Raw genomic sequence first — 18,473 nt, 5'->3', positions numbered from 1 at the left:
GTGTCGCGCGAGAGCTAAAAAGGAAAGTTACCATTGGCATCTATGGATGTGTCACTTGACTCGCGCTAATAATCGATCGGTTGCCGATCGACCTTCGAACGTTGAAATATTGCGCACAACGTACCTGCGGCAGTCCAACGCGTCCAAGGTCCCATGATTAGTAGGTCACAGTGTACGATACGTCGTTTAGTCGAAGGCGATTGTTTGCAACACAATCAAACGTGACGGATCCAATTATCCAGCGCGAAATTAATGAATTCGTGTTCAATGACAATGCGAAGAGAAAAGCAGTTTTGTACGAATGTAAGCGAAAATAAACTTAGCGATACAATTTAGTCAATTTAGTCATGTCTATATTAAGTATTTATGTTTTAGTCACATCAAAAATGCAACTGAAAATGAATATTTGGTTTGTATATAACAAATATTTATATAACAAATATTTAATAATTACAAGAAATACAATTATAAAAAATAAAATTACAAAAATTACAAAAAATTAATAATTCATAAAAAATGTATCGCATTGCAAAAAGTATATTTCTAATATTTATTAAATAAAATTCGAAATAAAATTTCAATAATATCCGACTTAATATGTAAAATTTCTGTCATGTGTTTCAGTATCCAACTCTTTTATTAATTTAGAAAGAAATCTTTTAGGTTTTTTCAAATAAAATGAAAATAAAAGAAATAATATTCTCTTGATAAGAAATATATATAACGAAATTTTTACGTTTAGTACATAATCGACAGCGGATACGCGATTTCCAACTTTGTTGCTTCGAGCGATAACGAATTTAAAATCGACTAACAAATTCTTACGGAGAGGTCCGGCGTTCTCTCGACCGAAATTGACTGTTATCGATGCGATAAAACCAGATTTATTTCACACGTGAAACAGATTAAACTACCGTGGCTTGTCGTATTTCTCGGTGCTCGATTTAACGATCCGTACGACGATATAAACTATATCGCAACGTGTCGTAATTATTTATTTGAGCCTCCATCAAAATACAAAGACTTTATACTGATCACTCGAAATGTCATTTCTCTCATTCAAATACGTGCAAACTTCATCATTTCATACTTTGCGCCAATTAACTTTAAATATCATGTATTAATTTCAAATATAGCATATAGAAGATTATTGCAAATATAAATTATAAATTATATTTACATCAAAACATATCGTGAATTACATAATTAATTGTTTATAATTTCACATTTATGATTATTAGGCATTGAATTAATATCGACACAGCAGCATTAATAATATTGACATAATAGTCATCAAAATTAACATAACGGTAAATCTGTCACGCAGATGGAGCGTGGTGAAGTGTAAAATGGAGCATAACAAAGTAATGACTTATTTTTTCGTAACGAATAAACTAATTCACGTCAAAGGGGTACAAATTTTTATTTAATTTTTAATTTAATTAAATAAAAAAATTTAATTAACGTATTGCTTGTCACATAAGAACCACATTTTATTAAAGAGACGGATCGAACATTCGCAGTCTCGCGTGAACAACCTTGAGTCGGTGCACGTCTGCAATCGTCCTGACGATTATTTAACGGCATGAGCGTTGTCGACGTAACGACAGCATAATTTACGATGTTACACTATAGCGCAACGTGTCATCCCCTCTCTTTAATATTTCTCGTCGTGCGACGTGGATCGGTGTCCTTGAATTTTTCCTTCCGGTCGTGTCATAAATTTTGACAGTAGAAAATAGACACGTGACGCGCACGATGCGTCTATTGTTCAGCGCCCACGAAAGGAAATTATGTCATTAACTGCGTGTTCCAACAATATTGCGGTAAGTACCACGAGTACGTCCTCATAAAGCCAATTGTTTTCTTATTAGCCCCCCATCTTTTCTATCATACCCACGCGAGGATATCACACTCGAAGTATATAGTATTCACAATATACATAGTTGACCATGGAAAAAGGAGGAGAGTTGAATATCGATTTTAATAGTTAAAAATCTCTAATCGCGTATTACATTTGGCATCCTAAAACCTGTTACAAAAGTTTCGAATGTATGCAAATATTTCGTTCTCTTATCTCGATGCCTTGTCGATGGCACGATTGATAGCGACAAATGGTCTATTTTTTCTAGCTCAACCACACTCGTTGTGTATTTAAAATAAAATAGATGTACGTTTGATGAAAGTAAGATGGAAAGGAAAATTTTAATGCAGCTCAGTGCAGAAAAAGGAAAAAAAAAAAAGAAACAAATCTAAAAAAGTCAGCAGTCTAAAAAAGATTTTCATATTTTATTATGCAAAATGTATATGTGTTAGCTGATCTATAAAAGTATATCATTTCGTCATCTATGTCTGAAAATATGTATGTATGTAGAAGGCAAGACTCATCTCGATCTAGTGGAATAGTACTGGCAGCAGTCAGCCAGTCGTGATGTGCAATAAAGCGCAGCGCGATAAAAGCGGTGATGGCTAGATAGTGGTGGAATAGTACCGGTAACGATTAGCTTGCCTCGTGGTCGGACGCAGTATCTTAATTCAGCGTAACGACATCTCTTATTACGAATTTTCCTGCGACGGCACGTTTTCGCGCGACGTTTTCCGTAATTAACTCGTCGCTTATTACGCACATTTCCGAGAGATGCTCGTAAACGGTTCATATAAATCCGGTTCTTAACGACGCTCTTAAATCTAAATTAATTCCCTTACGTGCTTTTGAACATCCCTGCCCATCGTGGTACGATAATTGATTATTATACCGTTGGAATCGCAGTGACTGCAAAAATTGGTTTCTTTATCTATTATTTGTTGTAATGATTATATTGAGATTTACGTTACATTCGTATGCGTACTGCGATAGAGTGAAAAATATAGTGGATATTCAAACGACATATAATCTAATCTTCCCTTCAATGTAATATGAAAATATATTTTTAATCTTACTTATTTTAGATGTGAGATCATATTCATAATTAGAAATAAAAATATGATAATATAACTACTGTTACATTGGACAACAGGAGTTTCTTTAATGCAAGAGAGAATAATTCAGAGATTAATTTGTATAAGCCGTATAACATCATAAACAGAATGCCTAGAATCGTGTTGATAAATAAGATTCGATAAATCAGAGTTTCTCCGTCTAATAGTTAGATAGTCCAAAGTTTCAGGTGCTTTACTCGCTGTCAGTGAGATTAATCATAAGGCATCAATTGATCCGAGAAGACTTAAAGTTTAATGAATCTGTCGTCATACCGCATAAATAAATTTTTCATCTGATCGTGGCGCTAAATCGATTACCGAGGCGCACATCTAAAAATATCGTGTCGAAAAATGTATGACTGAAGTTAGACTACGAACTAGTCGTCAACTCGCGATTGGTCAATCGAACATATTGTTATGGCGAAAGAAGAAGAAGAATACGACGATAAAGAGGAAGAAGAAACAGAAGACGGGCGAGCCACTGCCAAAAGCAGCGGTGTGGCAATCGGTTCTTTTACGCTCTACCAGCTCAGCTCTTCCACTCTACCCTAGTTTTAATTTAAGACCACCCCTTCAAATGTCACGAATACGCATTCCGTTCCGCGCCGCCTCGCCGCGAGATTGAAAACACTGCTTTCATGTAGGCGTCCGCTGTTGTCTGATGGTGCGTGTCAATGTTTCTTGTGTCCGGACGACTTCTGTCCGTCAAACGAGTCAGGCGCTAACAAAAACCAGATTCCGCTAATATTTTCTACTACAATTTCACAAATATCCTGAAAATACAATCTACATTTGATTGAAGATATCTCATAAAATCGTTGACAAAGCGCCACGTGCGAACAAGTAATATTTTATTTTTTATTTGATGCTTTTTATTTGATACTTTATTTTTTATTGTTTATTGGGACTTGATAATCAATTCTAATACATTATTTAGATCAAGTACAAAAAAATTAATAATTATTAACGAGGTGAACTCGTTGGCATGACAGCGTGTGCTTCAACTATCTATCGATGTCTCGTCTATAAAAAAATTTCATTTTTTGCGCATCCAATGAACATGAGTTAGTGACAAAAGAAGCAAGTATGTTTGTCATACAGGATTACATATAAAACGAAACAAAAAGAGTTGAAAGCAATGTTTAAAATTACTACTCCCGGGCATTTTAGTCAATAGTCGTAAGGACTCTAGAAATTTCTGAGATTTGACGAAATTCAATCCCTTTTAATCACGAGTAGTTACGAGTATACTCTTTTTCTCTCTCACTCTCGTAACTCTGATCTAACCCGCTTCTCGTGCCTTCGTGCGAAGTAAAGGTGCAATTTCTAGTTTACGAGCGAATGCGACTGACGAGAACTCCTCCGAGGACTGCGAGGAGGACTAACCTTGTTGCCGCTACCCGACGGCATAAAATATAACCGCGCTGAGCGAATTAGAGCGAATATATTCTTCTTTTTTTCTTCAGAGCACGCTTCATGACTGCCGTCACTCCTGCGAAAGTTGATGGGACCAGCGGAATGGTGATGATGGCGTGACAGCCGAAGTAACTTGCTTAGAAAGTTCACCACTACTAATGTGCATAGTAATGAAATGCACCAACATGAAAAGAAATTATAGAGACTATAGAGAGATACTATTTTAAATAATATCAGATATTCTAAATCGAATCGAATGTGATGGTAGCGATTAAGATGCCGACGTGCAATTAAAACGTTCTTCGAAAAAATATTTTTTATCAAAAGTTTCGAGAATGCGTGCATGTGAAACCGCTCAATGTATTATTTATGTTTATTTACAAAATTTATAACGCGTAATCTCAAATATCTACTTTTTTCGCTATCTCTGATTGACAGATAAGTAGACATAGACGCCGCTTTCTTTACTGATTAATTTGCAGCGCAAATTAATCGATAACGGCCATGGCGCTATCTTTAGAATTTCGAACAACGTCAAAAAACGTTCGATCCAGAAATCCCGATCGATCTGTCGTCGCACGACGGTGCCGTCTGTCGCATTTCCGCGCGTTCTCTCGAAGCGGTAATAATGACGAAACGCCCCGTCGAGTGCCACGTCGACCCACATTTATAAATAGAAGAGAGGTCTCATCTCCGAGGAGGCGAAGGTGTGCGCCGTGTGTCATCCCAGGAATATCACGGCCGACCGAGTGACCGGCTGTGCCAGCGTGAATGAGACTCCGACCGTTACACGCATGCATGCGTGCCGTGTATGCGTGTACGGAATACAGAGTGCAAAACTTGCTCAACATATATAAGAAATTTCTTTTATCTGACAGAAATCATAAAATTAATCCGCTCTTATATTCATAACAATCAAAATCGATCAAAATTAGATTAATCACGCATATATTTCCATTTTTCCAGATCTAAATTTCGTTTTATATAAACAGCCGCGATTCGAGCCGTAAATCTGGACGCGCGCGCAAAATTTGTACGTGAGATTTTTTTTTTTTTACGTAAACCATATAAAAAAAAATCGGACTTGAATGTGTAACGCAAAAGTGATTCCATAATGGAATGCGCAACGCTTCTGTTGTAGCTTTAGCGATGTCATGTCGATTATATAACGAACGCGAAAAAGCTAGAACTCACGATCAAGAACTATGCAAGTTTTACAGAAATCTGATATCGCAAGTGAATATAATCATTTGAATTAATCATTGTCTTAAATATCGCGCAGCCTTTCGTATTAATAATCAAACTCAATGATCTAATTTCAATATATTTTCATCAAATATAAAATTGTCGTCAAACGCCATCTGATTGGTTGTGCAAGATTAAATTAAATTTCTTATAAAAATATTCCCTACCTTTACCTCCATCCTCTCATATATTTACTACACTTGTACTCGGATGTGCGATAAGATATTGTATAATAATAGATCTGTAATCATTTCTTATTACGTCGAGTGATATGCAGTAACTCGCGTAGATCGTGATCGCGCATTCGCTTCGAAAAGATGCCAGGAAGAAAATCTTGTGATTTTTGCGGTCCCGTAATAAAGGCGAATGCGTGCCAGCTTTCGCAATACTTTGCGTGCGGCAACGCTGGCGCGGGAAATGCCGCTATGGCGATTTATCGTCGCGCATCACGGGAACATTAGGAGGATCCGCTTGGCGATATAGCTGAAACTTAAATCAACGTGGTGTGTCGTAACAGCCGCGAGACTCACGAGCGTCCACAAGAGATTGGGGAAGAACGACCTCGCCGTATTATTAGAGGCGTTATTATATATTTGCATTACGTGACGATATGTATACGTGTGTCTCTTCGACGCTGCGGCGTCGCTTTTCATTCCAATCGCGTGCGTTGTTAAATGTCCGAAGTCATTGTCGAGAAGTCATCGTAGACTAGAGGTATTAGATTTCGCGAACGCGTGTTTTTTACAAATTCGTAGCGATAGAAAAAAATTATAAAGAAAATATATAAAGAAGACGCGTGTTGGACTTCTCCTCTGGGAGATATAGAAAATATTTATTTCATATTGTTTAACGATCAATTCATGTATTCAATGCACGTATAGTCTGTAAATATAAGATAAGATAAAGATTTCGAGATCTTTGATGGATTCTTATTTTGAATCTTCAATAATACATAATCGATATCACTAAATTGAGACATTTTTTGCTTTAATCTCCAAATAAATTTCATGCCAAAATACAAAGTTGATTCTATTCCGATCGATTGCCGTCGCGACATTACATTAGCAACTTTGTTTTTGCATCCCGTCGTTTCTTCGTTGCGTTGTGCGTGTGTCAAATGAGCCATCGACTGTCTGCCGTTTTGTTAACTTACGCACCACGGGCTTAACGTGGAAGTGAAAAATACCATCTGGAAGTCAGCCAGTGAAACTATTTCCAGAGCAAGTAGCATAAATAGCGTTGTTGTGGTGAACGGATGCTTTCGCAGTGGCTCTCGCTCAAAGTGAGAAACATTACAATTCGCCAAGTATCAATTTGTAATATTGAGAAAAAAATAGCGCGATATGTATTTCTAGAGAACTTGCCTTTAAATGAGAAATAATGCATGGAGTATCGACACAATTTTATAATTTAAATGCTGCATAAAAGTGCTGCTTAAACATTTCATAATACATTTTAAATGTTTCAAGTTAAATTAAAATTAAAATTTCAAATTTAATCTTTTAATTAAAATTTTAATATCATAACATAATATATCAGGTATCCATTTATACTTATAAAAGCCATAAATTTAAATTTATAATTAGTAAATTTATCAAATTGATTTAATAAATTGTATTAATAGATTTTAAATTTAGGCCACATATCTTTAGAAAGAGACTTTGATAATACGTTCGTATTTAATTGCACCTACAACCTGTTTTCATACTCATCGCGACACTTCCCACAAGGTACACGGAAATATCGTCGCGGACATGCGGTAATCCATGCGGTTTAAACAGCGTACTTTTGCCGCTGATAAGCGGAATATGATCGAGCTCGTAAATTCCGCTTATCAACCGAATGTCAAGTTGGTCAACTGGATTTGCGGTAGACCGAGATGAATGGTAACATCCCGCGGGTTAAACGTTTTATCAGGAATCAATAGGCTGATATCAAAGGCGCGCTGTGCTACGTTTTACTTCGTAATTACGTTTTACGTTCGTAATTGCAAATTGCTCTTATCGGATCGATATACACGCCGTACACGCTTTTTCTCCCTGTGATATGAAAGAAAAGAATTGCGTTCGTCGTATGTTCCGTTGTCAGTCCCAAGAAGTGCCGTTTATCGCGCTAATCGCGGCTTCAAATCGACGATACTGGTTGCCATTTCCGAGAAGAAATCGCGACAGACGGCTAATGTGTATCATTGTGATCTCTCTGCCGGGATTTACATAACGCGGAATAAATCCGCGTCGACGCGATAGACGAGCGCTAATGAGCGTATCATGAACACGCCAAAGGTTAATTGCGAGACTTTACTTTTCCGTAGGATCATCGTATGTATTTCGTGTTATCTTGCTATTATGCTGAGGAAACGCGCGTCGCGTCACCTGAGAACGCGAGATCGAACGCGAGAGATTTTTTTTTTTTTCGATTCTTTGTGCATGCAACACGGCGCGGCTATTCCGTTATCTGGCGGCAGGAAAGTTACCTTATTGTTCGCCTGTGGAGATCTATCTCTGTTCTACTCTTGAGTTTCGAACACGTTCTCCAGCTGCAAGCATACACAAAGAAATGCTGGTTATATATTTGCGACGTTAACACATTAAACTGCATATCGATTATCAATCGCACGCATGAGCTAACGAATCAATTTTTATCGCGGCGGAAATAAACCGCGGCTCTCCGCTTAATAAAAGATCGTAACTACATCCACTTTACGCTTCGTCGGAGATTTTTTACAAGACGCCATAAACCTCCGAGATTTAATCCCCGTGTGCTTTTTTCACCATCATCCACCAAGTTACGAGGTATTCCCATTTGTTCATAACGATCGCTCAATCTCGAATGTGCGCGTTAAATTTTTTACATTCGTAAAAATTTAACGCACACGTTTTTAGCAAGACGTGATGAATTTATTGCACGCTGATCAAAATTGCAACAAATTTATTATGTCTTACATAGCATAGAACTTATTCATTTCCAAAAACTATAAACTATTTAGAAAGGATCGAGTTGAGCTAATATTAAAGAACCGCGTAAAGTCCCCTTAAAAAAGCTATTCGACGAAAATGAAACAAAGTTGCTTAATTGCGGAAAAAAAGCAGACGCGGATTGCGCGGAATGAAGCTAATAATTACAAGCAACCGTGAACTCCAAGTAGTCACAAAGTGTTATTAGTAAAGTTCACAAGTGAAAGTTTGTGCGGCTATGCGTGCACAGTCGCGTGTTGCTATTATCGAAGTTGTTTATGTATTTATACAAATAACTGCGAATTATCATTTTCATTGAGAATTTATGAATGGTATGTGTGCCAATTTTCTAGATTTTTTTTATTCTCTAGATTATTCTATTCTCATCAATCTCGATTTTCCTGCAAAAATTTCTGCATTATTTTTTAATTGTCAATAACTTGTCAAATAGTCAAATACATTGACATAGTACATTAACAAAACTATGAATAAATTTAAAGAATTCTAATAATAAATTTTAATATTAACAACATATAGAAGAGTAAATGCGTAAATGCTTGAAAGAGTCTAAACGATGCCTAAATGAAAATTTCTCGAATAGTTTCTACTATGACATTTTATCTAACAATTTAATTTTTATTATACACACACGCATTCTTTTTCTCTTCAAAATTACGCGAAAAGGTATTCTATAAAAAATATGGGAAAAAAATTATTGACAATAAGTTTCTCATTCAATATGTTTTAATAGCGTGCGTTGAAGGTGTATTTTTATTCTCGCACATTTCTACTCGTTTTCGATTTTACGACTTCCTTCGAGAAAGCGTCAATAGTGATTCAGCGATGCGCATGTAAATATAAACAATAGACTTCCCGTTATCTTTTGTTTGCGCGTATTATCGTGCATTTAGGAAACACAGATGATGCAGAGATGCCGTCGACGTTGTTAAAAAACAACGGCGGCTCTTAATGTGCTTTTATGACGTGCGCCCAGAGGAATGTCGTAATCTCTACTCGACGAGTCGTCGAGGAAATTTCGCGAAATATACCCGTGAGCGTGAGTCACGTTCTCCGGACGGCTGACCTGATCCAATTTCGAAATAATCCCCGAAAGAAGGAAAAAAAAGAGAATTCGTTCGCGACCGCGCGACGAAATACAATCGTGGGGGGAAAAAGCAGCCGGCTGTTTCGCGTGCGAGAGTCAAAAATAACACTCGCACCATGCTTCACAACAAAAATTCTAAAACGATAAAACGCGCACGGACGACTGCGTCGTGTCATCGACTATCAATGCGCGCGCGCGCGGATCACTTTCCGCTGAAATACTTCTAAAAATCAGCCGAGGTACCGAGAGAGGAATTTTTCTCGTCACATACGACGTGACATCCCGCTTCGTTTTCGGCGAGATGCTAAAATTCCACAGATATTTTCAAAGAATCGATATTCTAAAAGCAAACGATAACTTAACGTTACCGTGATTGATCACCGGGAAGAGAAGCTTGATCGACATATGTACCTGACACGATATTCGATGTGTAATGATATCGAGATCGAATAAAACAACAGGAAAGTCAAACACGTTATTGATGTAATCGCACTGGTCACTTTCGTCGCGCGAAATTCTGGCGTTTCATGCAAAGTGGCAGCGATCGCTTTCATAATAGTGAGCGTGTTACAATCGTCGTGAGAGTCGATGCATTTCTTGCTAAACCAGAAGTTTCAGGCGTGAGTGACACGACGCGAGGGAAAGTGATCGGCGGTGGTCCGTCTATCAATAAAATAGAATGTCCTTTTTTTGCTGTCGTTGCGGTATGATACAATCATCTGTCGACAGCCGACGTCTGATTGGACAATGGACTCCGCTCTGGATCTGGGGATCGAAATAATTCCATTTCGTACCACGAAATCGCATTTTCGCCGGCGAAAAAAGGATTATCATTTCCGTCTACTGTTCTTATCTGTTATTTTATACAGGTGACGCAAGGATAATAGATAATCAGTTTTAACGATCAGTTTCGATTCTTCATTGTCTAATCTAATCATTAGAAATTTAAGTTGTGTGTATAAAACGATCTAAAATATCAATATAAAAAGAGTAGTATATAAAACGTAACAGTTATATAAAATGTGAATAATATAATAATGATTTAAAACACACCATTGTAATTCAATAATATTGTTTGAGGTAATTATAAGAAAACTTCCTTGCGTAACAAGCGTAAAATATAGGAAAGTTACGATTTTATTTTTATGCAACAACAATTGACGCGATGGGTATTTGCAATAATATTCGAAGTGGTCGCGTGCACAGGTTTGCGGGCGAAAATACAAGAGCCATCTCGCGTAATCAAGTAACTTTCTCGCACTCGAGTCCTCCAGGGTCAACAGTACGTCGAGCAGACGCAAAAGAGGCCAATCGGGCATCAAGGCTAGTCTTCACGGCTCGGCAATAAGGGAAAGTACAAGAGGCTTTCAACGGAACGATCCTTTAAGGGGCACGAGGGTAGTTTCAACGATGGCAACGGGGAGGAAAATGAGGAGAGACATATTGATCGTACCGAAAACATTCGGCCCAGAAATGGGATCTTCTCCTGCATCTCTCCGGCTGGTAAAGAGGAAAAACACGAGAGATTGGATCTGGATCCCCGTATATATCTCGTGAGAGAATTTATTTGGACGTGAAAGTGAGAACAACGTGAGTATCGACGTATCGAAATCAAGACGCTTTGACTACATCGCCGAGATTTAAATTAACGGCGACAGCTCGAAATCTATCATGATCGAGGGTAATCTAACAGTGATGATATTTACTTGAGAAAATTGCGACACACAAATTGCACGTAATCGTTATTATAGGGTAGTGAAGAAAAAAATAAAGGAACGAAAAGCTCCTATCGATTTTATGAATATCTTTCCTTGAAATAATTCCGAGATAGAATTCAGTTTAAAAAAAAAATATGCTGCTCTCTCTCTCTCTCTCTCTCTCTCTCTCTCTCTCCTTATGTTGCAATTCTTCAATCGATTACATTCGTCACCGCTTCGAATGCGACAAGTTAACTAGTGAAAAACTCGTGTAATTTTTTTCCTAAGCACGTACACGTGTGGTGCATCTTCAAGTGTTCCGGATATTGTATGGGAACTGCATGGAGGATTGAGAGAGGGGAAATTATGAGGAATCATTAAGGGTCCTCATGCTATATTTAGACGTACGAGCGGAGGTCGTACGAGGGGTGAATTCTCAAGGACACGGTGGTGACGTAGAGAAGGAGGGTGGTGGTCTATTTTAACGGGCACAGGTGATCGATCGTACGGGCGTCGTACCAACCCCCGCGAAAGCACCGGGGGCGGCTCAATATTTCGTAGCTCCTGCTGCGCTATCGCGATCTCCCATTCGCTTATGTACCTCTCCTATTCGCAATTTCGGGTCGTGGCACGCGAGGTTATTGAACCACGTTCGGCCACGGTGCCGGAGAATAAGTTTCACTGCCGTCGAGTTTAAGTTCTCCGTCCGAGCCGAACACGCCCGCATCAGCCGAAATTGATCGAAATCGCGAAATTAAATCTAGCGCTGGTAGCTGTCGGCAACTCGATTCGTGCGCACGACGGAAATTCCTCATTATTTCAATACGCAAACTATCGAGCTCTATTGTTCCAATATCTAATATAGCGTGCAATGCATTTATTTAAGTAGATATTAAGTAGAAACGAATAATAAATACCAATAGTTATTCTAGGCCACTTTTTACTTACAAATTCTCTGATGATTTAAAATACAATCAATTTGGATTTAATAATCTGACACACATTCTGCATATTCTATATATAGTATAAATGCATTCTTGCATCATTTTGATTAGCTAAATAATTTGATTTTAGCATGTATATAGATTAAAAGAAGAGTTTAAAAAAATTCAACCAAATTCATTTTGTTGGAGATTTGTACAAAACTATTTATGCACAAAATAATCGCTCATAGAAAAACGTAAAAATAAGTTTTTCGAAAAATACTCTATGACTCTCTGAAAATATTTTAAATTAACAAAATATAATATCTCAGAACAGTTACGTTTCAACATTTAAGATTGCTGGAAAAAATAATTGAAAGATTTGATTAAACCATATAATTATAATAATCATGAAAAAAATCATCCAAATTATTTATATTAATACAAATCCAAATTATTTATATTAATACAAAAAAAAACAAAGTTATTTCTATCTTTGATAAAATTAATTTTTTTACCTTTTGAACAATATTTTGTTTAATAAAATAATCTGCCCTCACACAGTCTCGAATTTTTATATTACATCCTGTATACTTTTTTGACATATATTCTATGTTTTAAATAAGACAAAGAAATATCTATTCAGAAATTGTTTCGAAAAATAATAATAATAAAACATAGTCATCTCGTGTGGGAATCTAGGGCAGTTCGATAGGTCATTACGGAGATAATACCGACTTCTTTGGAGGCATTCCAGTGAGCGAGTGTTTCTCCCTTTGATAATTCTCTTCTCTATCTGCGCCGGGGACGTACGTAGGAAGCCAGGTCGCCGGGAGCTTTTGTAACGTGGGCGGAAAAGCTCAGATCAATATCAAGCGCGAATTGGAACGTTACGTTGCGAAGATCGACCCGTGACCCAGTATGGACCCGCCCGTAGGTAGGGCGGCGATGGTAGCGCCATCCGAAAGATTATTTTACACATACAGGCAGAAACACGCATGTATGCACGCATGCACACGCGCACGCACGTAGGAAGTCGGTCAAACGCGTTGCATTCCCCGATGAATTTTTCCAGAATATCGAGCACCACATTTTTGAATAAACTCGTATTAATACTTCGTCGATAGTTCCAATAATTATTGACGGATAATCGAATCCATCCGAATTTGCTCCAAAACGAAATCAAAATTTTTAAAACTCCCATAAATATCTTAAAGATTTCGAAAATTTAAAAAATGCATAAGAATGTTTAAAAGATCATTTCTTCGAAATGTTTAAACATTAAATAAAAAGCTTGCAATTATTAGAAGCATTGTTTTTATAATACTGCTTTATATATTATGCTAGAGAGGTTATTGTAAGAGCTTTAATAAATAAATAGCGATCAATAACACAAAATAAATAAATATTAAAATTTTTAATTCAGAAGGCAGAATTATAAAACTTACAAAAAAATAATTATGATGCATAAGATCTTATGTGGTTAAAAATGTTAATATAAAACTGTTAATTTATTTATTCCATCTATTTTACATTTTTTTTTAAAATAGAAACGATTATTGAAAATTTTTCGAGAAAGTGAATAAATCAACGGCATGAAAATTCGACTCTTCTAAAATAGATTATACTTCTTTTTCTTTCTTGCAAAACTGATTACCGTTTATGAAAATTGATGCAACGTAAAATCGATCGCGCGTGCCAGATTCCGACCTCTTTCTAACGTGATGGTGGATTAAACGCTCATTGTGCACACTCAACACGAAAGAGGGGCGAATTTTACCTATCTATTTACACAGAAAAGTTCGGAAATTACGTCACACAATGCCACGTAGCAGGGAAGTCATTTCGCGGATTACTATTTGCAGAGCTAAAATTAATTCCGTCTTCCCCAGATTAGAACAGATTCGCTAGGTTTCCTCATATCGCCAGCTTGCTTTATTATCTCGTTCACTACCAGTATTTCGTTTGATGTTTAATCGTTTAATTGTTTCCGTCTTCCTAACCGAGGTAAAATTATAAAGTAAAATTATAAAAGCTTATTTGAAAAAATGCGAAAAACCTTTATTTTTTTCTTTTCAAACACGAAACTTGGTTGTAAAAAGTGCGACGTATGTATCATTGAAATATATCCTTAAAAGAAAAATTGCAAATATTAGATGCACATCTGGAATTAATATTGCGGAATTCGGTAAATAAACTTACGAAGAGGATACAAAAATCAATTACACATACATTACATAACGCACCGAGAAAAAAGACGCGACATCCGTGGGACAATCAGTGACAACCTTGGGAAGAGGATTCGTTTGGCAGTGCCGTGATGCATCTCGAAATAGCAGCGTCGGGTCGGCCTCGCAAAAGTTGTTATTGCCCGTTGTTGGTTCGGTTCGAACTAGTTTCTCATAACGTTCACGGTAATGCAATTTGCCTATTCATGCGCGCTTCACGCACGCGCGCGCGCGCGCGCGCGCGCGCGCGCTCACACACACACACACACACACACGCCCGCACGCACGCACAGACGTTACACGTGAGTATACGCACTGATAACACGCGCAAAGATGTAGACGTTACCGTAACGCGTATCGTAAGTGACGAGTGGAAAAAAAGAACAGTCACGGTCCTGATTGAGATGCGCATAATTTAATGGGTAAATGCCCACAGATATACGCGAATGATGGTTCGAATGGCGGTCTGTGCTCTTTTTCCTCGATAAATATATTACTCCAGCCAACGTTGAACGGCTTTTCATTTCTGTACAGAAGAAGCGTGAAATATCCTCTTTTGATGAAACTTTTTTCCTTTATGACTAAAATTTCATGATATCTGTCATCGCGTGACATTACGTAATTATATCGAGATATCTTTTATTGTAAAATTAAAACGCGAAATAATGTTTTCTTTATGTGCTGAAATTATTTTCTTTTTTAAATTTCTTACACTCCAATTGTGTGTGCAAGATATATATCTGTACGCAACTCTTCAATCTCGTTTTGCAAATTTTAGGCCACATTATTGTTGAAATGTTTATTCGCAAAACGGCAATGAAAATTTAACGAGCTTTAACATTACAAATATCTGAGACACCTGTTTCAACATCAAGAAGTACGCGCTACATTTGTCACACATACTGCATAATAAAAATGTTTATTCGAATAGAAAACGTTACATTTAACATTGCATCTCGTGCAAAATATGGCCTGAATCAACAATTGTCTTCTGCAGATAAAAATGAAATACATGCTATATATTTTTTCTTGGAATGTCTTTCTTACAAAATTTACTGATTAAGTTTGTCATAGGAAGAACAGACGACAATAGAGTATAAAGTCCTAACGTGAAAATTGTAAATTCAGGAGCGCGTTTGCTTCTCATGATTCAGTAACTTTTTTCTTTTTTCCTCAGAGTCATTCCGGCTTATTGTACACTCCAAATTTGATCGTATCACGTGACTGGTACAACACTCAGAACAAAGGCAGAATAAAAAAAAAAAGACCCTTGTCCTCGAGTATTCGTATTTTCTCCTGGTGATTTTATTGGTTTTTATTTGACAGTTTGGAGTTCGCGCGGAGCGTAAATTTCTTCTGGAGAAATTTCGCGGCCGAAGGAAAACGAGAAGTGATTCTGCGAAATGTTAGGAAAAGAAATTCATGAAAACAGCAAAAGAATGAAATCGAGGGAGAAACAATACGGCGTCTGACTCACGTCGAAAGTGCGAGTGCCCACACATTTGTTAAACGGCAGACTCAACACAAATAATTAAAAATAATTCATATTTATTTTCAGTTAGTAAAAGAGCGACTGCTATTTGCACAAATTTTTCATATTATCCGTTAAATATTGTTTTATTTATTAACGTGTGCTTTATATTTATTGAAATAAATTCCACATTAAACATTCAAATTATTTAAAATATTTATGGGATATTTTTCGGGGGTAACGCGTGGGTAAACCGTTCGCGAATCAAACGCGACAGTTAGTCCCGGTGGCATCATCGATTTACTCCGTCAACCGTGGTTGTCACTGTTTTCGAGGGGGAGTTCCCTATACTAATAAGGTTATCATAACAGCAGGAACGAGTGCGCTGCGCAGATAAGTCCTTTATTTATACAAGGAATTAACGTGGATTCGCGAGCCAGGCACGCGCGTTATTGGGCGCTGAAGTTGCACGCGCGACAATAAATTTTATTTACGAAGTAACGCGTACAGTTCGTGAAAGTAAATCTGAACAAAACTATTAATCATCGCTGTCATCTATAATGGGTTGTTTTTGTCGCAAACACCTCCGATAATTAGTCCTTTTCCGGATAAGAATTGCGTCTTTTGCGCGCGAATGTTGGTTCAATAATGCAGGAAACAATTACAACTTTCAGCGCGTTCAACGCGAAATGGTTTTACTGAAACGCGCTGTAAAACGTTGCTTCTTTTGTTATCACGCAGCGCTATTACAGCGCTCGAACGAAAGATATTATCTATCATCGAGTTGATAAATAACTGCCTGGATTTTGATTGATTTTGATTAAAATCAAACTGATAATTCAAAATGCAGCGTTATATAGTATGTATATGAATGGATACAATGCTGTATAAATATTCATACTTAATCTTCTTTTCTCCTAGTTTTCTAAATATGTTTGATTTTTCTTATATAAAAAAGAATAAATTATAAAATATATGCTATCAGGATGTGATTAAATAAAATATATCCTGTCCGTAATCTTAATCAGACATCAATCGTAACGCCAATTATTAGATATTAAGAATAAAGAATAAAATAAGAGAAATATCGGCATATAATTCGAAACTAATTGGAAACTGGTTTCGAATTACTAATTTTGCCGCCTCTATATAAAATATATGACAAGATGTCTTCCTTGCGGATCAAATGCGGACAAATGTTAAAAACATTCGCGCTGCATTTTTCACGATTATTCGTCGCCCATTTATTACTTGCATTCGTTCGTTGTCGATTGCCTGGAGAAGCGCCGTCGATTTAAAGAAACACTCGGCATAGCCGAGATATTGACGGTGTAGTATCGCGAATGCTGATAGAATAGCACGAAAATATCGTATGAGAAATAAATAGCGAGACAGCATTCGGTGGTCGGTCGCCAAAGAGCGACGCCGTTCTTTGTTCGATGGTGCACATGCACCATGCACGCTCGCCGATTTCGTGCAGACAATGCAAAATATCGGCCGTCATAAATTTGCGCGAATATCCGCCTCTCCTCTCCTTTCCTCTCCTCTCTTCTCCTCATCCCACCAAACTTTAGTGACGATAGAGCGGCGGCTCTAAATGTGCTTGAAAATTATGACTTGCCGGAAAAGGCGATGAATAATGCCAAAACGAAAACAAAGTGTCTCGAACGACCAATCATCGAAGGATCTTGTGTAACTCGTGTACAACCAACCGATTGGAACAGATATCGAATCGATTAGGTCGATACCGATCGATTGTGTCGCTGCCGGAGCGGTCGTCCTCTCCCGGAAAACTTGCCGCTCTGTCGTTCCATGAAACGTCCATGATTTCTTTGCTTCCCGTTCTTGTACGAATTGCTCTCTGATGCCCCGTACCACTTGTGCATCATTTTTCCTCTTCGCCTTTCTTTTCGCTTTTCACTCTTTTGAAACAGCGCAAATTATGATTTCACTTTGTACGATAAATAAACGAATTCGGAGCCGGGAATGTTAAAGTTTGCTTGATTAATTCATTTTTCTTCAAAACTTGACAGAATTATTTGACTTTACATTTAATTTTACAATATTTTTCTTGGATTTTATATCAAGCTTGATTTGCTATTAAAAAAATCGCAAATTCTTGCTTGAAAAATAACTGATTTAAATATGCAAAAATACGTAAAATAACTACTTTTCAAAATATTCTCGCTGAAAGCTATTATTAGTTTTTCATTAAATATTTAATGAAAACGTGCTTTTAAAATAGATTCAAATAAGATTCAAATAAGATTTTGGAAATGTAACTCGCATGCTCCATAATCTAATATCACGGGCAATAGGATAATTTTTTTCTGCTAAAATGCAGTAAAAATCACCAGAGAAAACCTTGAGTTTCGCACGAACAAACATCGTCACGTGTCGACGCGTCGTTGTATAATTAACAACGCAATCATCACCAGAGAGGCGAGAGGCGAAA

At 37.2% G+C, this 18,473-nt stretch overlaps 1 protein-coding gene and 1 long non-coding RNA gene across 3 annotated transcripts in view; one reads left to right on the top strand and one right to left on the bottom strand.

Annotated features, from left to right (window-relative positions):
* LOC105430891 (uncharacterized) overlaps positions 1-18,473 on the top strand; it is a 42,287-nt gene that overhangs the window by 8,593 nt on the left and 15,221 nt on the right. The gene's annotated exons all lie outside the window — the stretch shown is intronic.
* The window catches only part of LOC105430892 (uncharacterized), a 72,292-nt gene that overhangs the window by 47,840 nt on the left and 5,979 nt on the right, over positions 1-18,473 (bottom strand). The window contains exon 2 of one of the 2 annotated variants that reach the window (XM_089074074.1): positions 8,114-8,176. The exons of the other annotated variant lie outside the window; for it this stretch is intronic. The gene's annotated coding sequence lies outside the window, so the exon portion shown is untranslated. The remainder of the gene's footprint in view (positions 1-8,113; positions 8,177-18,473) is intronic. 2 annotated transcript variants of the gene reach the window in all.

Source organism: Pogonomyrmex barbatus, unplaced genomic scaffold (assembly GCF_055798465.1).
Source record: "Pogonomyrmex barbatus isolate J1 unplaced genomic scaffold, ASM5579846v1 scaffold16, whole genome shotgun sequence".
In the NCBI taxonomy this organism is placed as follows: domain Eukaryota; kingdom Metazoa; phylum Arthropoda; class Insecta; order Hymenoptera; family Formicidae; genus Pogonomyrmex; species Pogonomyrmex barbatus.
The sequence above is the reverse complement of the archived record's forward strand: the minus strand, read 5'-3'. Positions and strand labels throughout refer to the sequence as shown.